At 39.4% G+C, this 14,806-nt stretch overlaps 1 long non-coding RNA gene across 1 annotated transcript; it reads left to right on the top strand.

Moving 5' to 3' along the window:
* Window positions 1-1,001: 1,001 nt before the first annotated feature.
* On the top strand, window positions 1,002-6,679 carry LOC121713576. Its single transcript, XR_006032870.1, has 3 exons — window positions 1,002-1,193; window positions 5,887-5,980; window positions 6,538-6,679. It is a non-coding gene; the product is annotated as an uncharacterized LOC121713576 (long non-coding RNA).
* The last annotated feature ends 8,127 nt before the right edge of the window (window positions 6,680-14,806 follow it).

A 14,806-nucleotide genomic window follows, 5' to 3' on the forward strand; every position in this document is an offset into this window, starting at 1 on the left:
TAGAGCCATTCCAACTGTCAGTTATCGTCAACTATCTACCTAAATAATTTAACCATTTAAACTATCCACCTATTTAACTGTTCAGTCATTCCAACTATATTAAACCTCATCTACTTAGCAACCAATATAGTTTGTTTTTACTCTGTACATATATCATATTTTGATGCATATTTTTGCATTTTCATGCACTGTATTTCCTTCAGGAAATGCTTTTCTAGTTATTATTATAACCTTTTCTTTTTACCTTTTCAAGAATTAATGCGACTCTAACCGCTTAACGTACAGACATGTTGAAATAACCGTTCTGAAGGTCTGGAGTGGGGCAAGAGAGTTATTATTTCAGATTTTTTATAAAGTTTATACTTTTTGAGAAATAAGGGATTAAAAACGTTAAAAAGCTCAATTTTCCCCCTTAGACGTCAAAGGCTGTGATGTCATAATGGCCTAAAGGCAGCTGCACTTGTTAAGCTCCCAGAGTAGTTCCCGGGCTAATTAGAACACTGACACAGGTGTCACCTGTGAAATCAACTGTCTCAGCTTCTAATGCATACAATCTGGTGTTCCCTAAAACTACACATCCTGTTTAAGTGTTTCCCGTGTGTCAAAATAAAAGTCACAGCCATATCTCATGCTTTGTGCATTATATCTCCAGAACGGTTTGACGCATGTGCTTCAAATTTGGTACAAGTGTTTGTATGACTCAAAGATGAAGTGAGTTGATGTTGGAGGTCAAAGGCCAAGTCAATCAACACTCTGAGTGCGATATCTCAAGAATGCCTTGACATACATGCCTGAAATTTGGTATGAGTATTTGTATGGATTCAAAGATGAAGTGAATTGATGTTGGAGGTCAAAGGTCAAATGTCAAGGTGAAAAACACCTTGAGTGTTATATCTCAAGAACGCCTTGACACACAAGGTCTTTTGGTATGAGGGTTTGTACACAGTAAAATTGACAGTGTTATTAAGTGTTAATTTTTCAGAGACATATTTTTCAGTGTTAATTAGTGTAACTTCGGGAGTTGTTTGAACAAACATGTACACCCACGGTGTAATTAAAACTCACAACCTAGTGTTTTAAGTGGGTGTGAATGTACGAACTCTGGGGTGGAGTCATTTACACTTCCGGTCCTTCAGTTGAGATTTTTGAAAAGAAGATGGACGCCATTGAAGTACATCGTGGGATAGTAAAAGGTAAATTCATTTGTTCCCTATACTTCTGTAAGCTAGCATGAAAACTATGACAAATACACAATTAAGTAATGTCACATCACAGGTATATGTTTTCATACCAACGTGTTTTACCTACTATGAAATATTGGTGACGTTAGCTTGGTCGCTAGCTAGTAGCAAGGTCGCTAGCACTAGCTAGCTCAGAAAATTATTGGTAAAACATCCAGCAAGCTAACATAACTTCGGTGGGTTATAACCTTATCAAATTGAAATGGTTAAGTTTATGTTAATTTGTAATACTTAAACTGTAAACTGACATTAATATAATATTGGAGTCGACAACGTCTTAAAGTCCTTTCTGAAATTCGAAAAGGCGGTTGGAATTTGAATACCCACTGAGGGAATAGCTCTAACATGCTAACGTAGCCTAGCTGATTAACATTAGTTACAGCCAGAACTCCACTGTTCATAGCGATCTAACGTTAGTGTGCTGCCAAATGCTCACCTGGCACAAATGGATCTGTTGACTGACTAATTATAACAGTCTATCGACTCTTTGACGTTTGGTTGAACTGAACACTATTGCTTGGTTATAAAAAAATTGCTGCTAGCTAACATTAGCTGAGACCACGAGGGCATTCGTTTAACTGTTAGGCATTTGTAGCAAACAGAGGTGTAAGTTAACCGTTAGCCTGGTTGGTTTGGTGCAGTCTCCATTCTCTGTATGGCACTGGTATTAGTTTCTGTTAGTCTGTTGGCTTTATTTGGGTTAGATCAATTTCTTTGTTTCCTAACTTATAAAGGGTGCAGGTAAGCCAAAGAGTATAGAAGTTAGCTAGCTGATACTAATTTTAGATATTTGTAGAAATTGTGGTTCAATAGCTTGCAAGCATTGAGACATTGACATTCTGTAGAAAATATTACAGATTCACGCCCCCCAGGTATTGATTCGAATGGCATTATACATGTGGATGAGTCTGAGAATGTTTTCTGCAGGGTAACATACAATACTACTACCATAGATCAAGCTGTGTCATGCAATAGCATGACTTATGCTTATAGTTCTATTCCAACGTTGATTTCTACCCAACGTATAGTAAAAAGAAAAGACAAATTTAAAACTAGAAACCTAACAAATATTCTTTCCATACCTCAGCATATTCCTCAAAAGCCAGAGGCATTTTCAGCTAACATGGGTTTACTAAATATAGGTGCACTTACTACCAAAACCTTTGCAATCAATGATTTTATTAGTGAAAAAAAATTGGATTTTCTGTTTCTTGTTGAAACCTGGCTGACTTCAGACAGCGAAGCTGTTCTTGTTGAGACTTGTCCCCCAAATTATAATTTCTTCCACTCAATTAGACAAGGCAAACGAGGTGGTGGAATTGCCTCCATTCTCTCAAACAAATATAGTTGCACACGAGTCAACTTTGGCGAATTCGCTTCCTTTGAGTATATTGCCCTCACTCTGAAGGCTGACCCAGCTGTACTTCTATTAACCTTATACCGCCCTCCTAAACTATGGACTGGCTTTCTCGACCAGTTTTCTGAACTTATGTCGCTCATCATCACTAGCTATGATCGGATGGATAATTGTAAATGGCGACTTCAATATTCATGTCAATAAGACAACTGATGCTAAAGCCAGTAAGTTCCTTAATGTGTTGGACAGTTTAGAGCTAAAGCAGCATGTTACAGGACCCACCCACAACCTTGGCAACACCCTCGATCTAGTCATTTCCAGAGGGATAGAAGTCACAGACTTATCAGTAAATGATATAAATATGTCTGATCATCATTGTGTATCTTTTAATATTGTACTACATACTCCAAAAATTCATCCCGAAATTGCAATCAAATCGCGACTCTTGGACATTAGAGCAGAACAGCAGTTCATAGCTCTTATAGACTCCATAAATTTAGATATTTTACATCATCCCATTGATCAAATGGTAGAGGCTCTCAATCGTGAATTAGGCGCTCTGCTTGACAGAGTGGCACCCTTAAAGACTAAAAAAAGGCCCTGTAGCAAACTGACACCTTGGATGAACGAAAATATCCATGATCTAAAAAGATCATGTAGGAAAGCTGAGAGAACATGGAGAAAAACTAAGTTACAGGTTCACCGTGCCATTCTAAAAGAAAAAATTGCAAATTATAATAGAGCTATTCGGAATGAGAGGAGGAACCATTTCTCTAAGGTAATTGCTGAAAACAGTGGAAACTCTAGGGTGTTGTTCTCTACCATTGATAGGCTATTGCATCAAACACCTTTTGATACACTCAGTCAGGCATCCTCTCTAAGATGCGAAGAATTTGCAGACTTCTTCAAAAACAAAGTCATTTCTATAAGGGAGGCTATTGGTAACACAAGTAATATGTTTGATAGTACACCCAAAAACAGCCCCCCAAAATTAAGGTCCTTTAGCACTATTACTCAATCTGAGCTTGGTAAAATTATAACTCAAACCGGCTCCTCAACATGTGTTTTAGATCCAATCCCTACTACATTCCTCAAAAAAGTATATGATGGCTTAGCTCCCTTTTTTCTCAAGGTAATAAATACCTCATTAGAAACAGGTATATTTCCAACTGCTTTTAAAACCGCTGTTGTGAAACCTTTACTTAAAAAGTCAAATCTTGACCATACCAATCTGAGCAACTACAGGCCTATATCAAATCTATCGTTTTTGAGCAAAGTACTTGAAAAAGTTGTTTGTAATCAGTTAAATACCTTCCTCAACGAAAACAGTATCCTTGAAAAATTCCAATCAGGTTTTAGATCAAATCACAGCACAGAAACGGCTCTAGTAAAAATAGTCAATGATCTCAGACTAGCTACCGACTCAAACAAAGTCTCAATCCTTATTCTTCTGGATTTGAGTGCGGCATTTGACACCATTGATCATAGCATCCTAATTCACCGCCTTGCGAAGTGGGTGGGTCTCTCTGATAATGCTCTAAACTGGTTTCAAACCTACATTACTGGCAGAGATTTTTATATCAGTCTAGGAGATGTATCTGAAAAACATGACTTGCCTTTTGGTGTGGCCCAGGGGAGCTGCCTTGGTCCCCTGCTATTTTCTCTATATATGCTTCCATTGGGAAACGTCATAAGTCAACATAATGTAAACTTCCACAGCTACGCAGATGATACCCAATTGTATCTTTCTGTTGAGCCAACTAACCCAGATGGCCTTTGCTCCCTCACTGCATGCCTAACCTCCATTAATCAGTGGATGAGCAAAAACTTTTTGAAACTAAATGATGACAAAACAGAGGTACTTCTGGTTGGACCAAAACTAAAGCGAGATATTATTCTTAGTAATCTGGGGAACTTGGCACACCAGGTCAAACCAAAAGTAACAAGCCTCGGTGTCATCTTAGATGCAGAGTTAAGTTTTAAGCCCCATATCAGTAAAGTTACTCAGACAGCCTATTTCCACTTGAGAAACATTGCCAAAGTGCGGCCCTTTTTAACTCAACAAGATGCAGAAAAACTAATTCACGCCTTTATCACTAGCAGGTTAGACTACTGCAATCCACTTTTCACTGGTCTTCCCAAAAAACATCTAAAGAAATTGGCACTCATACAGAACTCTGCGGCTAGACTTTTAACTAAGACTAAGAAGAGAGAACACATCACCCCTGTGTTGGCTGAACTGCACTGGCTCCCTATTTCCTATAGAATTGATTTTAAGGTTATGTTAATTACTTACAAAGCTCTGAATGGCATAGCACCTTCATATATCTCTGAGCTTTTAATATCTTATCAACCACAAAGGAAACTTAGATCATCCAATTCTAATCTTTTAATCGTACCCAAAGTGCTCCACAAACAAAGTGGAGAAGCTGCGTTTATCCATTATGCCCCCAAACTATGGAACACCCTGCCTCTGTACATCAAGCAGGCGAGTTCAGTAAATATTTTTAAAAAAGATCTGAAAACATACCTGTACAGGAAAGCTTTTAGTTAACTCATCTTATCCTGTAGACTACATTTTCAGATTATTCTACATCTGCTACTATTGGAGGGCGCAGCCAGCCAGAAGCAGATGGGCTCCCCCTATTAAGTCAGGTTCTGCTCAAGGTTTCTTCCTGGAATATGGGAGTTTTTCCTTGCCACAGTTGCCATATGGCGTGCTTGTGGGGGGTAAGAGGGTTAAGGCTGCCAGTCTTATGACGTCATTTTCTATATTTTTGATATGTTGCTGAGCATATCATAAACAGCAAAGAAAAGTGATTGATAATGACTGACTGACTACTATTGTGTTACATGCTTCAAATGTAAAGCACTTTGAGCTGCATTCTGTGTATGAAAGGTGCTATACAAATAAAGCTTTATTATTATTATTATTATAAGCACGTGCATAAGGATATTCAGTCCATCAGGCATAACGTTACAGCTGAGCAGAGTAAGACATGTTTATTCTCTGAAATTATGAGCAGTTTTTTTATGGATATGGTAAAATGTAGACGAGTTTACTGCCTAATGAAATTATTTAAGTTATTACCAGTCATGTTGCTTAAAAAGTAGGGATTATATGAACATATTTTAAGACAAAACACTTGCGGTTGAAACATTTGGTAACCTGTGGTAAATAATGTCAGAATAAAGTTTAGAAGTCCTTTGCTGGTTAGTTGATATACTGCTGATAGTCAAATCATTGTTGTTCTTTTATTAATGTAATCATTTTCTTTGTTTTAACAGGGTCAGCAAAATGCTCATCAATGTCCAGTACCATGGAGAAAAAAGTACCTCAAACTGCAGCCTGGTTTTTCTTTTCAAAGTTTAATTCGAGAAGGTGAGGTTTTATGTGAGTTTAGCCAAAGTCCTTTTAGGCAAGTCCCTCCACTCTGCAGCCATATTGCAACGCTTTTTTTTTCTTTCTTTTTTCTAGCTTGTTTAGACTATGAATCAGCCTGACCTTAGGCATGTTTCTTAATGATTTCACACGCACACTTTGTATCCTGGCTGGAGTTAATGCAGATCCTTATGATCCTTTTTAAGAAATACATTTGAAATCAATCAAAGTTCAAAATCCCTGTGCACAGCCCTTTTGCAGGTGCTGATGGTGTGCAGTATAACTATTAAAAAGTCAAAAACTAGTATAAATCGCACACTGGAGGGTATATTTTGTTGACTTTATTTGGCGTGAAGGCTTTAGGTTCACGTTCAAACCTGATGAAGAAAATTGTGAAATGTGTTGTTCACGCCAAATAAAGTGGGTATGGTTAAAAAAAAATAAAAAAAAGATTTTGTCACCCTTTAGTTGAATTAAGTGAAATAAAATCGGAGACCGAATTTCTTAAAGCAGCCCTTTAAGATTCCAATTTTTTTTCTTCTTGTTCTTCAAACAAGGCACATCAATCCACTGGTGCAAAAGAAGAGAACACCTCTGCCATAGGAGATTCAGCAGAAAAAGGCCAAACAGGTGAGCATTTAAAATTAAAATATCACTAGGAGAAATCCTTGTCTGTCTCGTCTCCAAAATGCAGAAGCCTGGCTTTGTGTTCCAGTAGTGTCAAATCAGTGGGCACATTCAATCTTGCAGCTCTGCACAGATCTGGCTGAACGTAAAGTATGTTTATTAGATTCAGTCAGATCTGCTTGCAGATCCAGTGCTGCAAGATCAAAATCCCACTGATTTCATGCTACTAGAACACGAAGCCAAGCAATTTGCTTCCTTCAGATACAGGTCTTGTTATAATCTCTCTGTACACTTTCCAAGTTTACAATACTTCTGTTTGTCTGTAGAGACCCTCATCACACAACTACAGAAGTGTAATTATATTTTGAGCACTATCAGTGGTATTAAATAGCATTTGTTTTTTGACGTTCTAGCTGCCCCCTTAGCTTTCTTGTTTGTACTCTGCATTATCTGTCTTGCTTATGGAAAATTGGCCCATTATTGCACATCTCTAGTAATAGGTTTGAAGCAAAACACAAGTTTGTGAAATTGTAAAAAACTCTTGATTATATTGTTTTATTTCTTGTTTATGAAATGTTTACTCAGTGTTGCAGAGCATTTTCATGCATATGTGGTTATGGATTGTGATTTATTGTTAAAGTCAATGATTTGTATGAGTATAAGGCCTTTGCTCAACAAAATGCTTATGGACCAAACTTTGACATATATATTGTACCTCTGCACATTGATTTGAGCCATATCATGGCAAATGTTAATAAAAAAAGAAAAGTAATTAATTTGCTGTGGTTTGTTTAGTATGTTTATTTTGATAAATATATGGCTCTAGAAACTAATTAATTACTCCAATAGAGTTAATTATGAATCACTGATGGAGTTAATGATACACTCCAATAGAGTTAATTTTAACTCTGATAGAGTTAATTATGAAACACTAGGCTAGTGTTAATACGGCAACACTATGGCAAGTGTTATTTTAACACTGATGAGTGAGGATTATATAAACTCTGGAATAGTGTTAAAATTAACACCCATAGAGTAAAATTAACACTGGCCGATTTACTGTGTATGAACTCAAAGATTAAGTGATTTAATGTTTTTTTTTTCAGGAATTTCCCCACCAACTTTAGCAGCTTTCCATCCACTATTGTAATTCCTTTGGCATTACATTCTAGTTATACTATATTATTGTAAAATTGAAATGATATAATATTGTATATTTTTAGATATAATAACATGTTCCCCTGTTTGGGGGTGGGAGTTGGGAAACCACCAGCATGTTCATGGTAAACACGTCCCTTATAATAAAAAATAAAACAGACAACACCTCTGGCTCAAGGTCAATGCCCCTCTTCATGTGCAGTGTTTGCCGTACCCCCCTCAGAATCCTGATTGCTAAAGCCTGACTGGATGACTCCCCTTTCACACTGCATGCTTCCCCAAATCTGCTTGCCGTTAAGCGGGGCTGCCGAACTTCCTTCCACAGAGGACTTTGTGACTGCCCCCTTGTTTTCTCCTCAACGACACAATTCACGAGTGACCTCTAAACTCTCTAGATGATAAAACTGTTCATAAGTGGGAACAAATTGCAGATGCCGTTCTAATTTAGAGCTAATCAATGGAAGTTGTGGGAATAAAGGAGCATCGGGATGCTTAATCACTTCATTTGTTTGTACAGGTGGGCACTGATAAGATAGAACTGAACCTTTAGGGACTGGCCGAAATTTAGAGTCCACAAATGTCATGCAGGAGAGGGCACATAAGATCTTACAAATTCCCGGCTGTGGTTGGATCTCTCGTAACTGTTCTCCAATTGACAGGACTGCTGGATCAGGAAGGGGTCCTAAAAGCACATATAACAGAGAAACGTCATTACTGACTACTTTTCTATTATCTGTAACAATTTGATGTCTTTCAACTTGAATAATTGGTAGTGAAACTGAACCACAGCTATGGTGATAATCATTAACAATTCCACTAATGCAGTGTTACTCATTGCACGGCTCGCAAGCCACATGCGGCTCGTCAAGCTATAATTGGTGGCTCGCATGGTAGCTTTGGCGAGATTTCGCCAAATTTGGTTTTACTCATTTTGAGTAGGCCTAAACTGTTCGCCAAAGGCCATCATCTCTGGCCCCAACTTGATAAAAACAAAAGTAGGCTCTGATTTAGCCTAGTCTACTGTATGACTTCAACGAGGTGATCTTCGTTCTGCTTACAGTATCTCACTGCCACTGCAATGCCTTTGAATGCAATCCACTGCCCTGTTTACAAATGCTACAGCGGACTTAAACTGCCACCTTGTGGCGATAAGTTGTAATACATTTCACACAGCTGCATGAATCACGGAAAGCGCGAATGAAGTGGCCACTTCTAAATGGGACCCACTGTTTGTGGTAACAGTCAATTATTTTTTTTCAAATGTGCTTCATAAACATACAATACTGCACTACAAAAACGCAAACATCTGAATTATACTTCCCCCTTCACCCAAATACAATAATGAAGGTGAAAGGAAGTTATTAAGCCTTAATGGTGCTTCCTAAGGGGGGTATTGTCAAACCTGCTACTACTAATACTAAAAATACAGCATGAAGAAAATCAAGGACATGCCAGCTTCCGCTCATCCCAGTATTAAAGTAAATCTGGTCTTAAATGAAAATGTATTGGCTGTCATATGTGGCTCGTGAAAAAATAGTGAGGATCACTGCACTAATGCATACCTGGGTAAGCTGGATAAAGTGTAGATTTCACACTGCTTCGTCCTGGTGCCCTTGGCTTTGGCTTTCACACCACAAGTTCATCAGTAGGCCCTGGACAAATCCCCTAGATCACATTGATTTTTACACAAATAATATACAGTTGTAAGTTTAAAAGTGATGACCAAAACACATGCAAGTCACAATATAGATGTACATTTTCAGAAGGCAGCAAAACCTGTTGCAGTCATAATACCTGTGTTCTGGGTCTGTGCCAGGTCTGAAGCATACTAGTGCATGAAAGTGGTGGTGGCACAGTTTTGAACCCCATGGTGCTGTAATGGGCAGTTTGAAAAAGCAGTGCAACACATGGTAACATAAAGCCTGGCCAGCAACACATGAACAGCAGAAGCCTCTCAATACCACGGGTGTCCCAACAGCATGTAGTGCCACCTATAAAAGGAGGACAAGCACTTTAGAGGAAGTTTACAAAATAAGCAGAGGTAGAAAAGTCCAGCTTTAAAAAAGAAAACATCCTTCTATGTATTTCTTATACCCATGAGGTGTTATTTAGCTAAGCCTACATTAAACCTAGACCTAAATTAACCTGGCCAAAAAGTTGTGCTAATTATGAATATGTTAATGGTTATAACAGATACAGCATGTTTACTTCATGAAGCCAGACATTTACACCACTGACAGAAGATTTCAGCATTTACAACAGCAGATAAACAAATGAACTTGAACTTATGTAGGCCCGAGACCACATCCTAGTCACTACTAAGCTACTCATTTTGAAAATGCATAATTGTCTGGGACCATTTGAAATCTACTAAAATCCATCAGTGCCCAATGCCCATGAAGACCACTGGTCAAATGATGTAGCCCAGAGAGTAACGTTATAGTAAAGCTTGTTGATGTAACGTTAACAGTGACCAGGGTATGATTTCGGACTCAAGCCTTAACTTCCTAAACACTGTAACCTGAAGTGTATGCGGTTCCTCGCTCTTTCTCATAGACCGGTGTTGCACCAAATTCTGTGACCTGTCGAATTTTGTGACTCTAGAGGGCGCTGTTTTATTGGAGTCTATGAATGTACTGAGCTGTACTGACACACTGATGAGGCAATTGTGTTATGTGTATAATTCTTCTAATAAACTTTGTGCATTTTTGAAACATGGAACATTGTCTGGGTGTGGGTGTATTACTCCACAGGCTGCCTGTGTATCTTCCTCTCTATACTATCTCTATAGAGTAGAGCTAAAGCCTACCCCACCACTCAAGTGAAGAGGTGGACTTCAGCAGGACAGGTCACATATGTTGATAGGCCTACTGTCAAATTATGTTACCCCTCTATAACTCTGCAGAAATGGACTGATATTGTACATTGTCATTGACATCAGCAAACACTTTATTTACATTATTGACAAACTCCTTGTCATTGTCTGTTAATATACTTTTTGGCACCTCAAACTGATATACAAACTTAAGGAGGCAGTTAGTGACCTCCACAGCATTTTATTCTGCAGTTACAGTGACATAATTTGACAGTAGCCTATCAAAATATGTGACCTGTCCTGCTGAAGTCCATCTGTTCACAGGAGTGGTGAGGGGTAGGCTTTAGCTCTACTCTAGAATAATACACCCACACCCAGTCAATGTTCCATGTTTCAAAAATGCACAAAGTTTATTAGAAGAATTATACACATAACACAATTGCCTCATCAGTGTGTCAGTACAGCTCAGTACATTCATAGACTCCAATAAAACAGCGCCCTCTAGAGTCACAAAATTCGACAGGTCACAGAATTTGGTGCAACACCGGTAGCAGTTCGCTTGTACTACCACCGCCTCATTGACTAAATCTGACACTGTAGTGAAGGGGAAGATTATCAAAGTTTATTGAACATAATAAGTCTTGACTTTATTCTTGACGTTATTCTAATGCTTCTTAACTACAGCCAAAGTACATCACAGACAAACTGTTAAAATACTGAATGTATCGACAACTTAGTTAACGCATTAACGTTAAGTTAAGCTAGCATGCTAATAAACATTGACATTAACGTCAGCTGATGAAACTCACTTACCTTTATAATTGAAGATGTATTGTTCAAAAAACAACTTATAGCCTTTATCCAACTTTGACGTTTTCACTTGTGAATATTTATTCACAAGCCGCACGACGGCGGCACACTGCTTCACTGGTACTTCCGACGTTCTATTAGGCGTGTTCGACTTGAGGCAGATCTGTGCAGATCTGACTTGATGTGATGCATGCTGGGTTGAACACAATGCATACTGGGATGGACGCAATGCTTGCTGGTTAGAAATTCTGTCCGACTTCTGTCAGCCGGGGAGGGAGTTACCACCGTGACACCATGTCACATGACTTTAAAATATCGCGGGAGTCTTAGCCTGCAGACAGATCTTGCAGTTGCCTTCCACGAGCTGCACGAGCTAAAACACGCCCTCATGACGTCAGTTCAAAGACGTGAAAGGGATACCTTCTTATACGTGATTTCTGCAACAATGGTAGGCTAGCCTACTGAAAACGTTTGGATATTCTGTTATTTTCTGCTGTTGGCTAAATAGATAGACGCACATATAGGGGAAACACTTGATATTGAATTTATGTGCTAAATGCAGGCCTGTTAACTGTATGACAACAGTGGTTTATTTAAACTACATCATAAGAATTTATTTCGTCAGTCATCATGCTCATTTTAATGAGTAAGAATTAAAGTTCTGCTGTGTTTATTGCAAACAACATTCCACGATATCTCCCGCGATGTCTCCCGCAAGTCACGTCAGGCAGACTGTAGCCTGTCTGTCCGGGATGAGCTGCCCTCTGTTGTAGCTCCTCCCGGCTAGCCTCTGAAGATCATGTTTACGTAGAAAGCCAGACCAAGTCAGACTCAGTCCAAGTCGAACAAGCCTATTGTGTCGAGATAAAGGTCTATTAGCTGCAGATCATGAATATGTAATGAGCAGCAGAAAACAGCACACTCTGAAAGGGGCTGAAACAGAGGGTAATAGAGGTAGGTAGCAATCGTTTCCTACACGCTATTTCCACAAAACAACTTCAGAAACATGTTTTCTGGAACTCAAAGACCTATTTTAACTAATATGGGCACTTTAAAGCTTTCCTGGGATGGAAGGAAACCAAAGCCAACCTTGTCCTTTACCTTGCTCATAAAGCTATTGAAACATGTAAACTGCCAGTCACAGTTCACACACACAAAGGTGGCAGAAGCAGTATGTCATTTTGGCAAAACCCCACATATCTACACGTCACACAGATGTCTTGGTCCTTGCCCTTCGCAGGGTACCAGACATCAACAAAGACAGTCTCATTATCATGGGTACTGGAGAACGTCGAAAAAAGATGCACCCTTGTGGCAGCAAATGTAATTTGCAACCAGGGTAGTCTAGCAACTCTCCGTTGGCTTGGAAAAGGTGGAAAAACAAAACTTCGGTTAGGCCAATCACATCGTGTATAGAGTTGGTGGACCTATCGGGTAACCTATTGTATCCTATCCTACCAGGAAATTGAAAGACAACCGTTTATCCCGTGGGAAAGGAAAGGTTTCTGTTTCAAGTCAATCAAGTCATGATGATGTCATTAACACACTTTGTAGGCTTGTAGTAGGTCCTCATCCATCTCCAGACGTGTTAGCTGGATGTGAGAAATTTGTGTGTCAGCTCCTCAAAACATGGTTTTCAAACAGCTAAAGCCCTTCGGTGGAACATGTTTAAAACTCTAAAACCCAACCAGGGAGTGGAAAAACTCGGGAACTAGGGAAATCCCATCCCTATGATTGCCCTACCATCGCCTATTGCTGTCCCCATGCTCGGATTCCTGCCCGCGCAGCCTAGCGACCCACTACTTGCCCGATGACAACTCCTAATCCCTATGGACAATTCATCCCCTACACTGGACTATTTAAACTTAACACTAAATAGGATTCATGCATTATCATACTGGTTATGTAACCATCCAACCACTTTGTAACATATACCTCAGGTGGCTCTAAATACCATGTTCTATTCTCTGTATATAGGCCTTACTGTCCTGTAACTGACCCCAGGCAGATGGGTCAGGCCCTTGAGTCGTGGATCTGCTTGAGGTTTCATCCTATATGAATCTCCAATTCTTGGGAGTTTTTCCTCGCCCCTGTCACTCATGGGCTCTGTCTGAATGCTTAACACTCTGTAAAGCGCCATGAGACATGTGTAATGTTTTGACGCTCTATAAGTGAAATATTAAATTGAAATTGAAATTCTGAGAGCACACAGGCAAGCAAATGTTTGGGCACAAGATACAGTGCCTGCTCCAAAGATTCTTGACTCACTATCACTGGGATGGAGGCAAATTGTTGATGGGCAATGGGCTCCTGTTCCTTCAAAACTTCCACCAGCACCAGAGGCTGTTGTGGACTTGTGAAGTGCTGTTGTCTTGCCAGCCAATGCAGTAGAATGTGTTCTTGCAAGAGTAACAACTTACCATTCATGCAACTTTGCAGGTGTGAAGGCTCTGAGGAGATGTGCACCAATATTAAAAAGACAGTGACAGTGGTGAAGATAAATACTTGAGTGACAATAACAATGACCACTTTAAGCCTTTATATTATTTTTCTGCATATATTGTCTGCCATCTTGAATTTGGGCACTGAAAATGAAGAAAACAATTGGAAACAGGTTGTTTTGTATTCAATGGGGTCCTAGCAAGTAAAAAATCACCAGTTGCAAAAATCTATATGAACCGTTCCTAAAATTACACGATTCCCCTCACTACTCCATGTTTCCGAGGCTATTTCCCGCTTTTCAGTTGTATGTAATTCCTATAGTGTAAAAAAGTATACTGACGTCATAGAAATGTTAGTTATAAGTTATTTAAATAGATTTAAAAAGCCACCACTATGGTCATGTCACAGGTAAGGGGGGCGCTAGAGCCACAACCATTATTTCTAACCACCGCTGGGGAGCGTGCTGTACCCTTCAATAAAACCAGAGACTTAGGGGTAAGTATAAAAATAGATTTATTTCTTTTTAGGCTAAAATGTATTCAGAGTCCGAGTCCACATGGCAGTCCAGGTAGCAGTCCCAAGATGGCAGCATACAGGTCTAGAACTCCTGACCCCACCCCAGTCCACCTTGGAGTTAATTGGATGAACAGGCTGTAGAATGGAATATTGCCCCATGTGGGATCCTGGCCCACCGTCTCACGTCCCAGTCCTCTGTGGTAGAAAACAGGCGGGGGCAACAGTGTTTGAGTGTCGATTATGCTACGCACAGCTTAATTCTCCCTGCTGCTTAGGCCCATTTGAGATAACAGAAGTTTCCTATATTCACAGCACATGTGAAAAACATGACATCCAATACCCACTACCCCCACTAAATGGCTACCGAAGGTAGCGAAACTTGTATCCACAGTACACCAGTATGAACCAGCGTTAGAATGAAATGGTAGGGTAAGGAGGAGATGACTAAGATGGGAATC

This window comes from Alosa sapidissima, chromosome 7, assembly GCF_018492685.1.
Source record: "Alosa sapidissima isolate fAloSap1 chromosome 7, fAloSap1.pri, whole genome shotgun sequence".
Taxonomy (NCBI): Eukaryota; Metazoa; Chordata; class Actinopteri; order Clupeiformes; family Clupeidae; genus Alosa; species Alosa sapidissima.